The sequence below is a fragment of the Falco cherrug genome, chromosome 7, assembly GCF_023634085.1.
Source record: "Falco cherrug isolate bFalChe1 chromosome 7, bFalChe1.pri, whole genome shotgun sequence".
NCBI classification, from domain to species: domain Eukaryota; kingdom Metazoa; phylum Chordata; class Aves; order Falconiformes; family Falconidae; genus Falco; species Falco cherrug.
In genome coordinates this window covers 39,708,793-39,723,211 of record NC_073703.1, presented here as the reverse complement: position 1 = coordinate 39,723,211, position 14,419 = coordinate 39,708,793, and the positions used below count along the sequence as shown (strand labels likewise).

General features: G+C 40.5%; 1 long non-coding RNA gene across 8 annotated transcripts in view; it reads right to left on the bottom strand.

Moving 5' to 3' along the window:
• Positions 1 to 14,419, bottom strand: part of LOC129736499 (uncharacterized) — a 66,686-nt gene that overhangs the window by 36,733 nt on the left and 15,534 nt on the right. For 5 of the 8 annotated variants that reach the window (XR_008733201.1, XR_008733203.1, XR_008733202.1 and 2 more), the window contains one exon: positions 8,805 to 14,107. This is a non-coding gene — a long non-coding RNA (uncharacterized LOC129736499). The remainder of the gene's footprint in view (positions 1 to 8,804; positions 14,108 to 14,419) is intronic. The other 3 variants (XR_008733200.1, XR_008733199.1, XR_008733204.1) reach the window with 3 other exon arrangements.

The window sequence follows — 14,419 nt, the reverse complement described above, 5'->3', positions numbered from 1 at the left end:
TTCATATCTATTTGTCTATAAATTTGACCTTTTTTGTCTCCTTCTGAAAAGAGCTGCAATCAGGCTGAAGGTTTTGCAAAAAATGGTGTCAGCAAAAATGCTTTAGCAGATTATATTGCCTATTTCTGACATTTGGAAAGCAGATTTCAATAGATGTAATAAATGTAACCGTCTATCACAACTGTCTACTTCGGCTCCGGTGAGGGCCAAGTTTAACAACACCAGTTCAGGGAAACGTATGTGCAGGTTCATCTACTTCTGCAGAGCCTACAAGGAAGTGCTTCTGGGACGCCCTGATTACTGACAGCATCTTAGATAAAGGCTTCATTAATCTCTTCTGCTTCAAGAACTCATTGAAATTTGATTTAAACTTTGTTTCTCCCCACATATCAAAGTTTGGAGAGGTCATTCGAAAGAAACATGTTAGGGCAGCTGAAGTGGCTTCTTACAAATAGCTACCATCCCACTCTAAAAATAGCATAAATAGGAGAACTGTAAAAAACCCTCTCTTAAAACCAGTTTCCAGTATCCAAGTAACTCAATTTCTGAAGTCATCAGCTTCAAGTGAGGAAAGATTGACAATATGTGTGCTCTTTTTGTGGGGAGCAAAAGAGTGGGGGAAAGCTGTCCTTTGATTTTGGTTCATATTCAGGGAACAGCCTGGGTTAATAATTTAAAGGTAGGAAGTTAATTTATGCATCCCTGAAATCCTCCTTTTGTGCAGTTTTAGAAAATGCATACATGTGACAGGATATCTCATTGTTCTCAGGATGTGTTATCGTGTATATGTGGAGTAGCTTTAGTGCGATATGAAATGCAAATTTGCCTCACTTTGTTCTTGCCACTTTTATGAATATTAAAAATATGGATAAAATAATTGTGAACACTTTTGGAAAAGGTCTTTAGCTCCTGATTTCGGTGCTATAAAGATTTTATATCTGTGCATTAGAAAAAAAAATTTGAAAATTTTACCAGCTTATATTGACATGAATGTAAGAAATTTAATTGAAAATTTGCATTTTGAGTGCATTCTGAGTGGAACCTTATGATGGCATGATACTCTAGTGCCAATAAATAGCACAATAGCCTCTCAGGCCAAAACACTATAGTTCATTCAAGTTAAGTCAAACAAAACATAGCCATTTAGGTGATTTTAGACCAGCACTAACCTCCTTTAACATTGTGTTTATAATAGACAAGGGGTTAAAGAAGAGGTTATCCTAGACAGATAAGGCAGTTAGCAACACAGAGGGTACCACCAGCGCCATCATTCTGAGTGCTGTAAGACTATTCCTCCCAACACCAATCCAGTGGATTAACTTGACAAGAAGCCTTTATGGAACACAGCTTCCATTCTCACTAGCAGATTCCTAGTTGTAAGGGTGGCTCTAAGGCTGCCAAAGCATGCCTTGCTTAACATTGTTAAGTACTACCTTTGTAAATTATTTCTGATTATAGAGATATGCTGAGCAGTGCTCCAGACACTGAAGCCATGTTAAATCAACAGAACAGACTTGTTTAAATTATTGTGGGAGACCAAAAGGTCAAGTCATTATTTTTGCATATGATTCTTTAATGTAAAAATAAAAAACCAGAGACTTTGCTTCCCCAGCATTCATTGATGTTGTACCTGTGCATTAAGTGCAGACTCGAATACTTCATACAGCAAGAAAAAGAATTATGGTGTAAGTACTAGAACAGACTATTGCTCCACCAGATTATGGAACTGGTCTTTTAATTTAATAGCAGTGTAGCTGGGAAGCTACAAGAACAGAATCCTTGGTCTTATTTGTTTAGATTATTCAAATAATAGGATGAGTAATATTCACAGCTTGGGCTGAGATTCTTCTCTACTTTAACTCTTCTGAAAACTGGACCTGTTTCAGGAATTAAATATCTTTTCCTCCATGTGGCTTTTAGGCTGCAGTTATAAAGCTTTTCATCAGCATGTAGTGACTTTGCTCATTTCTTTGACAAAAGGCTGATAATCTGCACTAATGCCTTTGGCTGACTCATATGTTTAGTTCCCAACTGACTTTGACTGACACACTGAGGAATATTAGCAATATGGAAACAAAGGTTGGTCATGGAAGGAGACAGACAAGCATGCTGGGTGAAATCCTGCGTATCTGTACTTCCATTAGAGTTTATTTCTTTCTGAGGCTGGACTGCTTTTATATTACATTCCCTTTTCTGCTAACACAATTTTCAGGTCCTGGGCTGTGATCCCTGTGGTTAGAAGCTCCTCTCTAGACAGGTAGTTCTTCGGATTATGTGTTCTCAGATGTAAAGTTTCCCTTGAGTATGAACAGAGCCTTATCCCTAGAGGGCAAGATATGAAAAAAAGATTAATTTTCCTTTGAAAACCATTCACTTCCTGCACGTGGAATTACAACCACTTGGCTAGCTATCTACTTCATGAGCAAGGAGAGGGCCATTTCCAGCTTGGACTGGGTTTTTTTCTTCATTCTGATTTTGGGATAGCGCTCTCTGGGGTAGTTTAGTTCTGAGCTTCTTTTCCATAGTAAACACTTGCAAAAGCTCATGCAAGTGGAATGTCACATCCACATCTGACATCAAGTCCCATGCAAAGCAACTATTTTTGACAACAGCAACAACTGCATGTAGACTACACAACACCTTTTATTCCATGTATCAATATAAGAATACATATCCTGAGACATGAAGATGGTGATGAGTTCTGTACAGAAGAAATTGCAAATAGTGTAAATCTTTAGGGCTCATAATAACAGGTGCCAAAATGCTAAGATGCAGCTAGACATAAATTCAGAAAGATAAACATTGGCTGAAACTAGCACATGGACTGTCTCTGAGCAAAAGGATTGGAGGTTGAGGGTAGGTTTTGCTATTAATTTAGACAACCTTTAAAATAAAATTTGATAGAAACAAAATTCAACTAGAAAATTTTAAAATAAATTCAAAGCAAAAATTTGTCATTTCAAAGTTTGAAAACAAAGTGTTTAGCTTCCATGGGCAATTAGAAATTATTTATAGGGAAAAGGGGCACACATGCAAGTCAGCAAATGTTTTGAGTCAAGATGATCTTACCTGTGCAAAAGTTAAACCTTCTGCTTAAATACTCTGATTGCATTAGGCAAATGTATTCCTTCAGTTTCTAGGTGGGATGTCCACAAGCACAGGCAGGGGACTGGCTTTGCTTTGTAGAGATGGCACAATATAAAACTTTTTTCATAGCCGGGAGAAACGATGGTTAGTGGACCTCAATGGAGCTTTTGGAGTTATGCATGACAGAGGCCTCCAACACATGCACATTTAGTTATTGTAAAACAACAGTCAGAAAAGTCACTATGTGAAATATTTACTCCTGTTATAAACCCAGTTTCTTTCCTGGAGAAAGCTATACGGTCTTTCACATACGTGGGATTCAGGCAGGTGTTTAAGCTTGACTCTAGTTTATTGGCAGGTGATTTTGAGGAACAGTGCACTTAATAAAGAAAGAAAACATTAAAGAATTCCCACTTGGAAATACCTACCTATCTTAATAAGATAGCTTTACATAAAAATCCAAAGCCTTTTGAGATTAATGAGGCCCGTTTACTTTCCATTTCATTTTGAGCCCTCTTTACTACATGAGTCGAATCAAAAGGCTGAGAATGTCAGTATGGGAAACTGAAAAAGAACTTGATAAAAAAAGTAAAAAGCCAGTTATTGAGTTGGACTTGAAGTCTGTCTATCTCCCTGCCTTTGCCAGGAGGTGATTGGGAAGACTGGAAGACAATTGTTCTTTTCATTTAAAAAATAAAATGGAGAAGGAAAGAAGAGGTCTGTATCTCTGTGACTCCAGGGACAATTGCATACACATACAAGCAAAAGTATAAAATATGTGCAACGTTACACATCAGTTTTCAGTGGTGCAGTGGTATTGTATAAATGGAGACATAAACCTGTCAATTCTGATTTTACTGCTGGGAGTGCCAGATGCACTGTCCAGGAGCTCAAACACACCAGCCTGTGCCACCAGCACAAGAGACCATGTCAGGGCTTTTCTCTGCTGCTTTCACTGTTTTCGCACTTGATAGACTCACATTCCCACAGTGTAAGTGCCATGGCCTCCCTCTGTGAGTTTTGCTGCTTTTGATAAAGATGGTATTGTGTATAACAACATTCATGTTTCTTAAGAGTTCCCATATCGGCTGTAAGGAACTCCTTAGGTGCTGACCTAAAACAGATGCCATGAGTGCTCTTTTTTTCTACCCTTTAAATGTTTTAATGGTTTTGTGTTTTAATTTTACCAGTTATTTAGTCTAGTCATTATATCCAGCTTCTCTTTCAGGAGGAACACGGGAGACATGGAGAGGTAACCTTCTCCTTTCTCTCTTTCCAAAGGCAAATTAAAAGAAAAGCACAGGAAAATTTATGTGCCATAGTGTAACTGTGGACACTACTCTGCTTTGTCAGGACATGTCAGCTCTGTTTCAAACATCGTACAAAAGCGTTGTGCTGGGGCTGCCTGCCACCCACTTGGGGAGGTGCAGTGATCTCTGGTTCCTTCGTTGTCACCACTAAAATGGCCGTGAACAAGGCTGACAGCGCGACCTGGAACCCACAAAGGTGTCTGAATGTATAAAGATCTCAGGATGAAAATAAAGTGAAGATAGATTCATCTTCACTATCTTTTAAAAGACAGTTACAGAAAAGAGATCAAATTAGATAGCAAGAAGACTGGAAAGCTAGAAGGCCTGTAGCCTAGATTCTTGACACCATTAAATATTACCCTATGTTTGCACAGTTTTTATCACCTCTCTGCAATGTTTCTGTTCAATCATGGAAAATACAATGAAATAAAAAACACATGGTGGGATTTTAAAAAGCATTCCTGGTTTGTTGGTTTTTTTTTTTTTTCTGAGACTCTAAGCTAAAAGTTACATTGACAACTGGTTGATAAAGTTTGACGTGCCATAGCTCGGTCTTTTTGAGTCATAGAAACTCCACAGGAGTTATCCTTCCATCAGAAAAGGGTATTACAGCTATTACAGAAAAGGAGAACAAAACAAAGCCCATATAGACGTACTCAAATCCACCATGCCATGAGAATATCACTTCCCCTCAATGACACTTTGCTGCAACTTGGGCAGCAGATTGTGTTTGGATTGTCAGGGAAACAGTCGGGCCATTATTGTTGTTGTTTAATTTTTGGTGGTTGAGGGTTTTTTTTCCCCTTCTAGCCAAAGTATTAAAAAAAAAAAAAGAGAGAGGGAAAAAAAAAAAAAAAGAAGTTGATTTCTTCAACAAGCAGCTGCAATGACAGATGGCTGATGAATGCACTACCAGCAGTTCCAATGGAACTCGACTCCGTGGGAGTCGGGGCACTGCGCACCTTCCAAAGGGCGCCACGGTAGTCGCTTGGGAAGGGGAGTGAGAGTCGGAATTTCTAACCATGGTGAAAATGTACTGAAGGAAGAGAACATGATGACAAGGGGTGAGAAAGGGAAGGGAGTGATTGAGATCCATCCAGCTGAGTCTTTATCCCCAAGGATGAATTAAGATGAAATAGAGGCCTAGAGCCATAAAAACTTCAGGAGTACTTTAAAAATAATGCCTCCTCTGCTAAAACATATCATCTTAGCCACCCACTTGCCATTAGGCTTTGTTGATCTTTCTTCCCTAGCCCCCACATGGACTCCTCCTCTCTATTCTTGCTATGCACTGTTTTCCTCTTTCCAGTTCCTCTTTTCCCACAGCTATCTCTTCATAGCCTCATGACTGAAATGAAGGAAATGGCTAGGCTGTTGCTCTTCTCCAAGCTGCTTCCTGGTGCCTGTCAGATGTCCCCCATGAGTCTTCTTCAGCACCCCAGGGTCTGGCAATCCCTGATCAGTACCGCCAGGTGATCTTCTGTGTAGTGTTCTCCTCCATAGTACTCAGACTGGAAAAAAATGGTTTGTCCTGGGCAGTTACCAGCTCTTTGTCTGAAGGTGCCCCACTGAAATGGGCAGCTAGCAAAATTTATGATCTTCTAGTTGGAGCCCAATGCCAGGTGTGGGAATTTCTCCTCTTACTGCCTGTAAGTTTTAGCTCACTGCTGGGGCAGAGACGCAACAGGGAAGGAACATAAGCCCCACTCTCTGAAAGGAGTCCACAGGCAAATGTAAGTAGACAGTTTCCTGGAACAAGCAGAATTTCATAACCTGCAAGAACCCACCCTGTCATGGTCCCCAGGACAGTGTGGTTCCCCCTTTCTTCACCTCCCTGAATGAAGAAGGAGATAAGAACTGGTGGCAGCTGGAAAAGCAGTAGGGGTTTGCAACAGGGCAGTGAGTAAACGAGGAACAAAACTCCTCGAGCAGTAAATGTACTGTGTAAACATAAACAATAGCAACAAGCAAGACATATATTCCAAATACATCTCCAGTGAGAATCAATTATGTTATATCCAATGAATCAGGGGAGGGAGCTGGTGAGAGAGAATGGGGACCTATTATTATTTTCAAGTCAAGTCAACCAGCCAAGTCTGCAAACAAAAGCATTTTCTGTCTTTTTCTCTCTGTCTTGTTGATGGCCTCCCCTTGTCTCTCTTCCTTGGCATATTTCCTGCAGTTCCCCCGCCCAGCAGTAGTTATATACATCTGAATAACACTGCAGTTCAAACACCAAAAGAATTGTTTTCCTATGGTTTCTAAATGTCTTTTCTATTTCCTTGTATTCATAATCCTGGCATAAGCAGTACTTATCAAGGGGTGTTCTACATCAGAAAACTCAAGCATGAGACTCTGTGTGTGTGTGTGTGTGTATGTGTATTTGTGTGTGCTCATGCATACATGAATATATGTGACCAGGGAGGCAAGAAAATACTGCTGCAGATCATTAATGAAATAATGATAGGTACTTCTTTTATACCTGTGATTGTAAAAAAAAAGGATAGGTTTTATTCTTATATCTGCACATCACTAACTAGTGCTAACACACACACAGAGGTGTGTTTTTTTCTCTGCATCCCCGAAATCACAAAGTGGGAAATGAAAAGGGGAGGAGGAGAAAGAGAGAATTGCTGGAAATGATTGTCTCTTAGGGTGTTCTCTAATAATGAGAAAGGAGCCCCACTTTGAACTCTTGATTCTTTGCCAGAGAACAAAAACCTTAAAGCATTTTGCTACCTTTAATTGTATTACTCTTCTAGTAATCAATAAAGATAAAAAAGGATCGTTCTATGTACAATATGAAATCACACAGGGTCTGACTATGTGGAGATAGATTCCACTTATCTGTCTCTAGGGGTAGCTTCTCTTGTAGTAGAAAACTCAATTTTTATTTGGATTTTAAAAATGTTTCAAATTATCCAGTCAATGCTACATGCATATTAAAAGATTTATTACCAAATATTCTCATCTTGATGTACTGGATCTATGCACCCAATTCCCACTAATGTTAATGGAACTGCATCTGTAAATCCCTGCACATCAAAGCAAGACAGTACCCATAAGTATTGCAAATACATAGGTAGCTAGATAAATAGCACCAAGATTAACCACCTCTGGCATTACTGTTTTGGTTTTTTTTTTCTTCTTTGTGTAAACGTTGGTCTCATCTTTCTAAGAACTCAAGATGCAACATAAGAAACTAAAGGCACCCTGGCCAAGATCCCCCCCACTGCAGCAGGGGCCCTGGAGGGCACACCTGACTGTCGAGCAGCAGCACCCACCCCAATTGAAGGGGAGAGCGAGCGGGGCACCTCCACAGAGTGACTCAGATTTTAGGTGGGCTGAATCATGCCCGGAGGTGCCTGTTCCTCTGCACTGACTATTAACCAGGGGCGTATAACGTGCCGTTAATTTAAGTACCTGAAGGGAGATAGCTTACATCAGGCCTTAAAGTATTAAGCCCCCATTCCTATCCTCTGGTATGGGGTGAGTCGAAGGCTCTTGCTCAGGGAATAAATAGGCTGCTTACCCCCTGCTGTGTGACTATTAGCCCTTCATGTTACAGGTGGGAAAAGAGACTGGAGAAATGGCAGCCATCCCATCTCTCATTCACACCGATATTAAAAAAACACGTTCATACATCAAAGCCAGATTTTCGAACATGGGTTCCTAGAGTTTAAACCTTAAATCCCAAGGTGGAATTCATAAAAAGCAGTTTGAATTTCACTGCCCCAGAACTTGAGTTTGGGTTAATTATCTAACCTTAGGCGTCCATGTTTTGTAATGTTTCTATCACGTTTTAAAATTAAGAGAAAACCAGTGTATTGTTATTATTAATATTATTAATAGCCCTATTAATTAAAATCCCTGCACATATGCCAGTGTAAATGGTAATTAAAATAGATTAAATATACTAACAACAAAGTTATGTAAACAGCACATACCATGTTAGAATTCAAAACAAACAAATGCATATCTTAAAGTGAAAAAAGGGATGGGGTAGAAAAAGTGATTACCGTGGGGCCAATAACTATATTAATTGCTAGAAGAGAATACAGCTGCAATAAAATCACAGGGAGTGCGTGCTGCACTGAAAGATGGCGGGACAATTAGAGCACAGACAGGCTTATAAATAATAATTTATAATATCTCTTCTGAAACTTCCATTTCTTATGCCTAGATTTGCAAGTGCCTAACAAAGGAAGCATCATTAGCCCCATTAGGCAGAGGAAGGAGGAAGAGGCACAGAGTAATGAAGTACAGTGGCCAGAGTCACCCAAGGGTATGGCTGCACAAACAAGTTACCGCAAGTTAAATTAAGAGTATAGATTAACAAAGTCAGCTGCTCTTCTCTAACTTCCTATTTGCCTGCTCTTAACCTGTGGTAAATGAAACCCAGCTTACCTCAGGTCTAATGAGAGGGCTAAGCCTCCTCTCTGGCTGCAGGGAGAAAAAAGCGAGTACCTGGTACCGTAAAGCCACGTGGGCTAACTCACTCTAATGCCACCTCCCTCAAAAACCTGGCTGGTCTCTATTTGTGAGATGGCAGCGATCATTTTGTGAGGTTCCGCTAACGTTGGGTTGAGTGTGGTATATAATTGGAAAGGGTTGATGGGAAAAAAACGGTACAGGGGGTGAGATACGTCGTGCAGTTCAGCGCAGAAAAGTCAAAATCTGGTGCAGATCTGCGATGTGACAGTAGGGTTCCAGGAAAAGCAGGTGGTGTGGGAACGCAGCTCCCCATTAGGACAGGGCTCAGAGAGAAGGGGATCAGTCATAGCCAGAGCCTGCATTATTTAAGGCTTTAAAATCCGAAAGGGCCAACTTAAAATCAATCTGCCACTTCGGAGGCAGGCAGTGTGAAGAATGCAGCGTGGTGTAATGCGTTCCTGCTGGCTCACAGGGCTGAGCACACGTGCTGCCGCGCTCGGAGCGAGCAGCGAGCAGGGCTGAGCAGCCTGGCTCTAAGCTCTGCGAAGAGGGTATTACAATAATTGAGCTTTCTGGTAACAAGGTCTGCATTGCTATATTTGTGATAGGCATGGGATAAACTAAGCACGCAGCCGGTGCGTGCAGCATAACTGGAGGAAGGGGGGAAGGGGGGGGAAGAGCCTCTTTGACACCAGAGTTGGAAACAGGCTTCAGCCTAAGCAATGGCAAAACTCCATTAACTTCGGACTGAGCCTGTGCTTGCCAGGTACTTTTCCAGGAGCACTGTGGCCTAACACAGTACCAACGCGCACCCAGCTCACGACCTGTGAAACACGAGTCTCCAAAGCGCAGGGGAACATAATAGAAATAATTCCAACCAGTACCGACCCCCAGCACCCTGTTTTTAGGAGCTCAGAGAAGAAATATCTCCAGCTGCGTGAGGATGCCCCTCGCCTCCTCTGTAGCTGAAGCAGAAATCAGGATGTTGGTGGCATGGGATTACATACAAATTTCACTAAGGTATTTAGTCTTTATTTTATTTTTCATCTGTTTGGTTATTTGTGGATTTTTTTCCCCTGCCCCAAACTTACTGCATTTATCACATTGTAAAATCCAGGAGAAGGTCTGGCATAGAGTGCATTTTCCCACGTGCGCTTTCCTGTGAGAATTTTTGAGAATTTTCATTCTCAAAACCCTCTTCATCTAAAATCCCAAATCCTTTGTCCAATCACAGTTAATAATATGAAGCTTGCATCAGAAAAATACTTATTTTGCAGCGTGAGTTTCACATTCCTACAGGTCCTGAATCAGGCAAATGCCTAAACTTTCACTTGGCTGTGGAAGCTGCAGTGACACTGGCTCCTCTCGGCTCAGTTGCTCTCTCCGACCCACCTCACTTTCTTTCAGCTGTTTTCTGGTCGAGGCTTGATGCAGTAAGTGCATTTAGAGAAATCCAAAGGGCTGCAAATGTACAAAGGAAAGTTATTCTGGGGAAATGCTGCCCTGAATGAGGTGGGTAGGCAGTTCCTCCGCACTGCCAGTATAATGGCCTCCTGGGCTTTCTCCCTATGGCGAGGTCTTTGGCTAGTTGGTGGGAGGGCCAAGTACTTCCAGAGCCAGGTCACTGTGTTGGAGACCTGCTATGCTCTTTGCCAGTGCCTGCTGTGCTCCCGGGAAGCCCTGACAGCCCTGCTCTTACATCAGTGTTCTCACTTAACAGATTTACGTCAGGTCACAGAAACCGGGGACCCAGATAACTCTTGTGGCTTAAACTAGGCACTTATGGGCTTTAGTTTTGCTGAGCTTAGGTGGTAGTGAGCTAGGGATTTGGAGATCAAAAGCTGAAGTTAGACAAGATTTAGGTATGCAGGTCTTCTCTGGATTGAGCCCTTCGTCTAACCTTTTTGGCTAACAACATTTACTGCTCAAGAATAGGCATCTTGAAATTCTGTGGTCTGCCATGTCAGCCACAAATTAGAGATGGAAAATACATGAAAAGAAATTATTCATAAATAGGTATATATATATGTAGAAACTTGTGTGTGTCTGTGTGTATTTGTACACCCTGAACAAAATGAGGGATTTTTGCACAAGTAGAAAAGCATTTTTTAAAAACTAATGTATGATACTCTTTGTGAAGTCTACAGTCATAACAGGAAATCATGCAATTTCTGCAGAAAGATTTTATTTAAAAAAGCAGAGTGCATCTCATTGACCTACATTCAGCTTCCCCAGCATACACTGTACCTGCAGAACTTTTCTGCAGAGATACATTGTAGATACAGATCAAAGGGAAATGCTGGTGTCAGAATTGTCTAAATGTCCCTTTTTGGGCCTGAAAACCTAGATCATTGCCATGCATTTGCTCTGACTTTGTAACTTTAATCAACCTGTAAACTGTTCCTTGGACTGCTGTCTTTAAAAGCCAGGTAGGCTGCTTGTGGGGATAATGAATGTCTGTATCTATAGAGCAGACAAATGAAGCTCTCTGTTGCCTCAGAATGAAAATACCTAGTTTTTAAAGAGCTATCTGAGATACACTGCAGTATGTAACAGTAGCAAAATAAAGTTAGCATCTGTGTTAAAAGAACTACAACCCCCAACCAGCAAGATCCATCCTGTCCGATGTATACCCTGACTGTTGTGCAGAACATTTGGTCCCCTCTTTAAAAAAGGCCATGGGGGTGTTAAACAACGCCTGTTGGGGTGCTGGGTTGGATTACGTGAACGTGTCTACTCTGAATTAGACTGAGACCTGTCAAGTAATTTCTCACAAGACCACTATAATGGGCCTTGATTCACAAATGTGTATGTGAGGGTATGGAGAGCTGTAGTACGAGACAAGGGGGCTGCAAGCTGCAATACCAACCACTGCAGTGCTGAGCTTTTAGGTACCATACTGCCTGGCGAAGGTCACACAGGGACACGCTCCCGCTCTCTTCCACAGTGCCTGATTGGGTATTAAAGAAATGAAGTTGAAAAAGGAAGCATGCAAAGAGGGGAAGGGTCTAAGTTACCCTTTAGAAAATACAAAGCATGTGGAATACGAGATATTTACAGATCCACTTGGTGCCTGTCTCCTTGTTGTGCAATCAGGTAGTTGCAGGCTGTAGCTTTTTCAAGCGCAAACACTTTGTAAACAGATAATCTCTGTAAGATTGTCTTATTGCTAGACACCTTCATTAATTTGTCTGGTGGTGTTTCCAGTTATGACATACTAAAAATACTAAAAAATCAAGACAGCCATACAAAATTTCTAAATTTCTATCAACAAAAAATCGTCACAGAGTTGGAATATATCCTCTCTGTTTACAAAGATATATTTTCTTTTTAAATTTGCTAATTTTTATTAGCATGATAGGTGAAAAGACAAGTTACAAAATTACTCCCTCCTCCAAAAGTAAATATTTCAAGCTTTATAGAAAATTGGTTAAAACATGGCATATTTAGGGAAATTAAATGTCATATAAAAGTATAATCGAGAAATTACTTTGTATCACAAAATATTACCATTTCCAATGAGTTCTAATTGTTACCAAATCTCCAAACCTGTAAGGCTCTGGGATGTAAATCTCAGCTGATCTGAAAGGATCTTGGAAGTTACTCAGAACAAATTCTGTTGCTTCAGTGTTGCATTCCTGTCCTGTCATTCTGGTAGGCTTAGCCAATCTCCAAGGTCTTTAATTAACCCTTAACCCTTCCCTGAATTGTAATTCCTTTTTTTTTTTTTTTAAGTAGGAATTATTTTGTGCTACTTGTGCATTAAAAACTTTAGGTAAAATGAATGTCATTGATAGTTCTCTTTCCACACTGGGTACTACATATTCTTCCTCCTTGCCCTTAAATATCTGCTCAAGTCAGCTTGAATTTCTCCTGACTTCCTGATGGCTAGTCACAAGGCAGCCATCTCATGAATTCAGCTTTCATGGAACTTAATCATCAGCCTCTTCCTTGAAGTTACACTGGCAAGTAGAAAACATTTGCCAGAGCACGTCATACCTTTCATGGGATTCTCCTTGGGTCACACTGGCTATAGATCGTAAGAGTTTTACACTTTTGTGACTTTTGCACAGTCACTTGTTGCTAGTTACCCAGTATGAAGGCTAGCTTATAGGATCTGTGCTACCTCACTGAAACATAAACCAACTCACACGACAGTCATCCACATCGGTAATGCAGCATGTAGGAATGGCACAGGCACATCTAGGTGAACCAACAAACATGAATTTGCTTTGGTGTGCATAAAGGAAATACTCCCTTACCAGATAAGTCCATGTACTTCATTTGTACTGAAGAAGTCTAAAATCAGGCACTGAGGATCTATTTTATGTTAAAAAGGGAGTGGGGAGGGCACAGTTCCAGAAAACAGGGGAGTGGGAGGAGAATATAAGTACTAGGAGCTTTATTTGGGAAGTAGCTAAAATAGAAAAAATGGGTAAGAGAACTAGGAAAGGATTTTTCAAGAGAGGGAAGACTGCATCTTGAAAAGACCTAAAGACTCCTAAAGAGAATGCATTCAGTAGCTGCATGACCATCCTTAAGCATTCAAACACATGGCAATGAGAAATCAGGTTGTAGGAAATTTGAGATTGTTTTTTAAAAAAATTCAAGCCACATTAATAATGGAGAAAATGCTCCAATTTATCAGGTAAGATAAGAGTCTTATCTGTTAAAAAGGAGGAGGTTTGGGGCTGTAGAGTTTAGTTCTCCCCTATGTCTCTAATATATTGATGTTTGTTGCCTGTAGATTGTGCTGCAGGATCTTCTAGTTTTTTATGGGATCAGGGAATCTCTTTGCATTCATTCCTTCTGCACTGGCTTGTAGGTCAAAATTCTGTTGTGGTTTTTGGGCCAGGTTCTGTCTGCTAAATTGACAGGTTCATAGGTATCTGTCTTGTCTGTTAAAGTAGGACTGAGTGTTAGTAAAAGTCGGAATATTCTGAACTATTCAGCTGGTAGTTTGGGATAAACTGTGTTAAATCCATTCAAACTACAAATTCCATTACTTATAATTAAGGTTTTTGTATAGGTTCATAATGTACACTAATTATTTATGGATAATTCCTTACCATTTACATTTAAATTTATGGATTGGATGAGAGTACAGGTACATGTGTCTCTGCCCCAGAACAATGTGTATTTTGTCATTCAGGAAATGCTAGAAGGTCCAATGTCCTTATGCCACAAACTGATGAAGAGTTGCCTTTTGGGGAGCAGCACGTCTATTTTTTTAAGGTTGTCAACTAATCCAAATCACCTCAGTTCTCTGCCATATTCTGAAAGAAAAAAAGAAAAGAAACCAAACATATATTTCAGAAACTGCTTAGTTCTTGCCTTCTGAAAAACAGTCTCCATAAACAACCTTCAGCTTGAGCATCCAGAACTGAGGCACCTGAATATCATCAGCCACTCTAAAAATCTTGCACTTGGGCAATGACTAATTAAAGGAAAATGGTCTTTCCAAAACTGGTTGAAGTCAATGGAATATACACAGTGATTTCAAATGACCTTGGGCCACATTGAGGAGGATAATTTGGCTGCTATGAGTCAAATTCCCTTGTTTTGGTGTATTCTGCAAGTGATAAAGT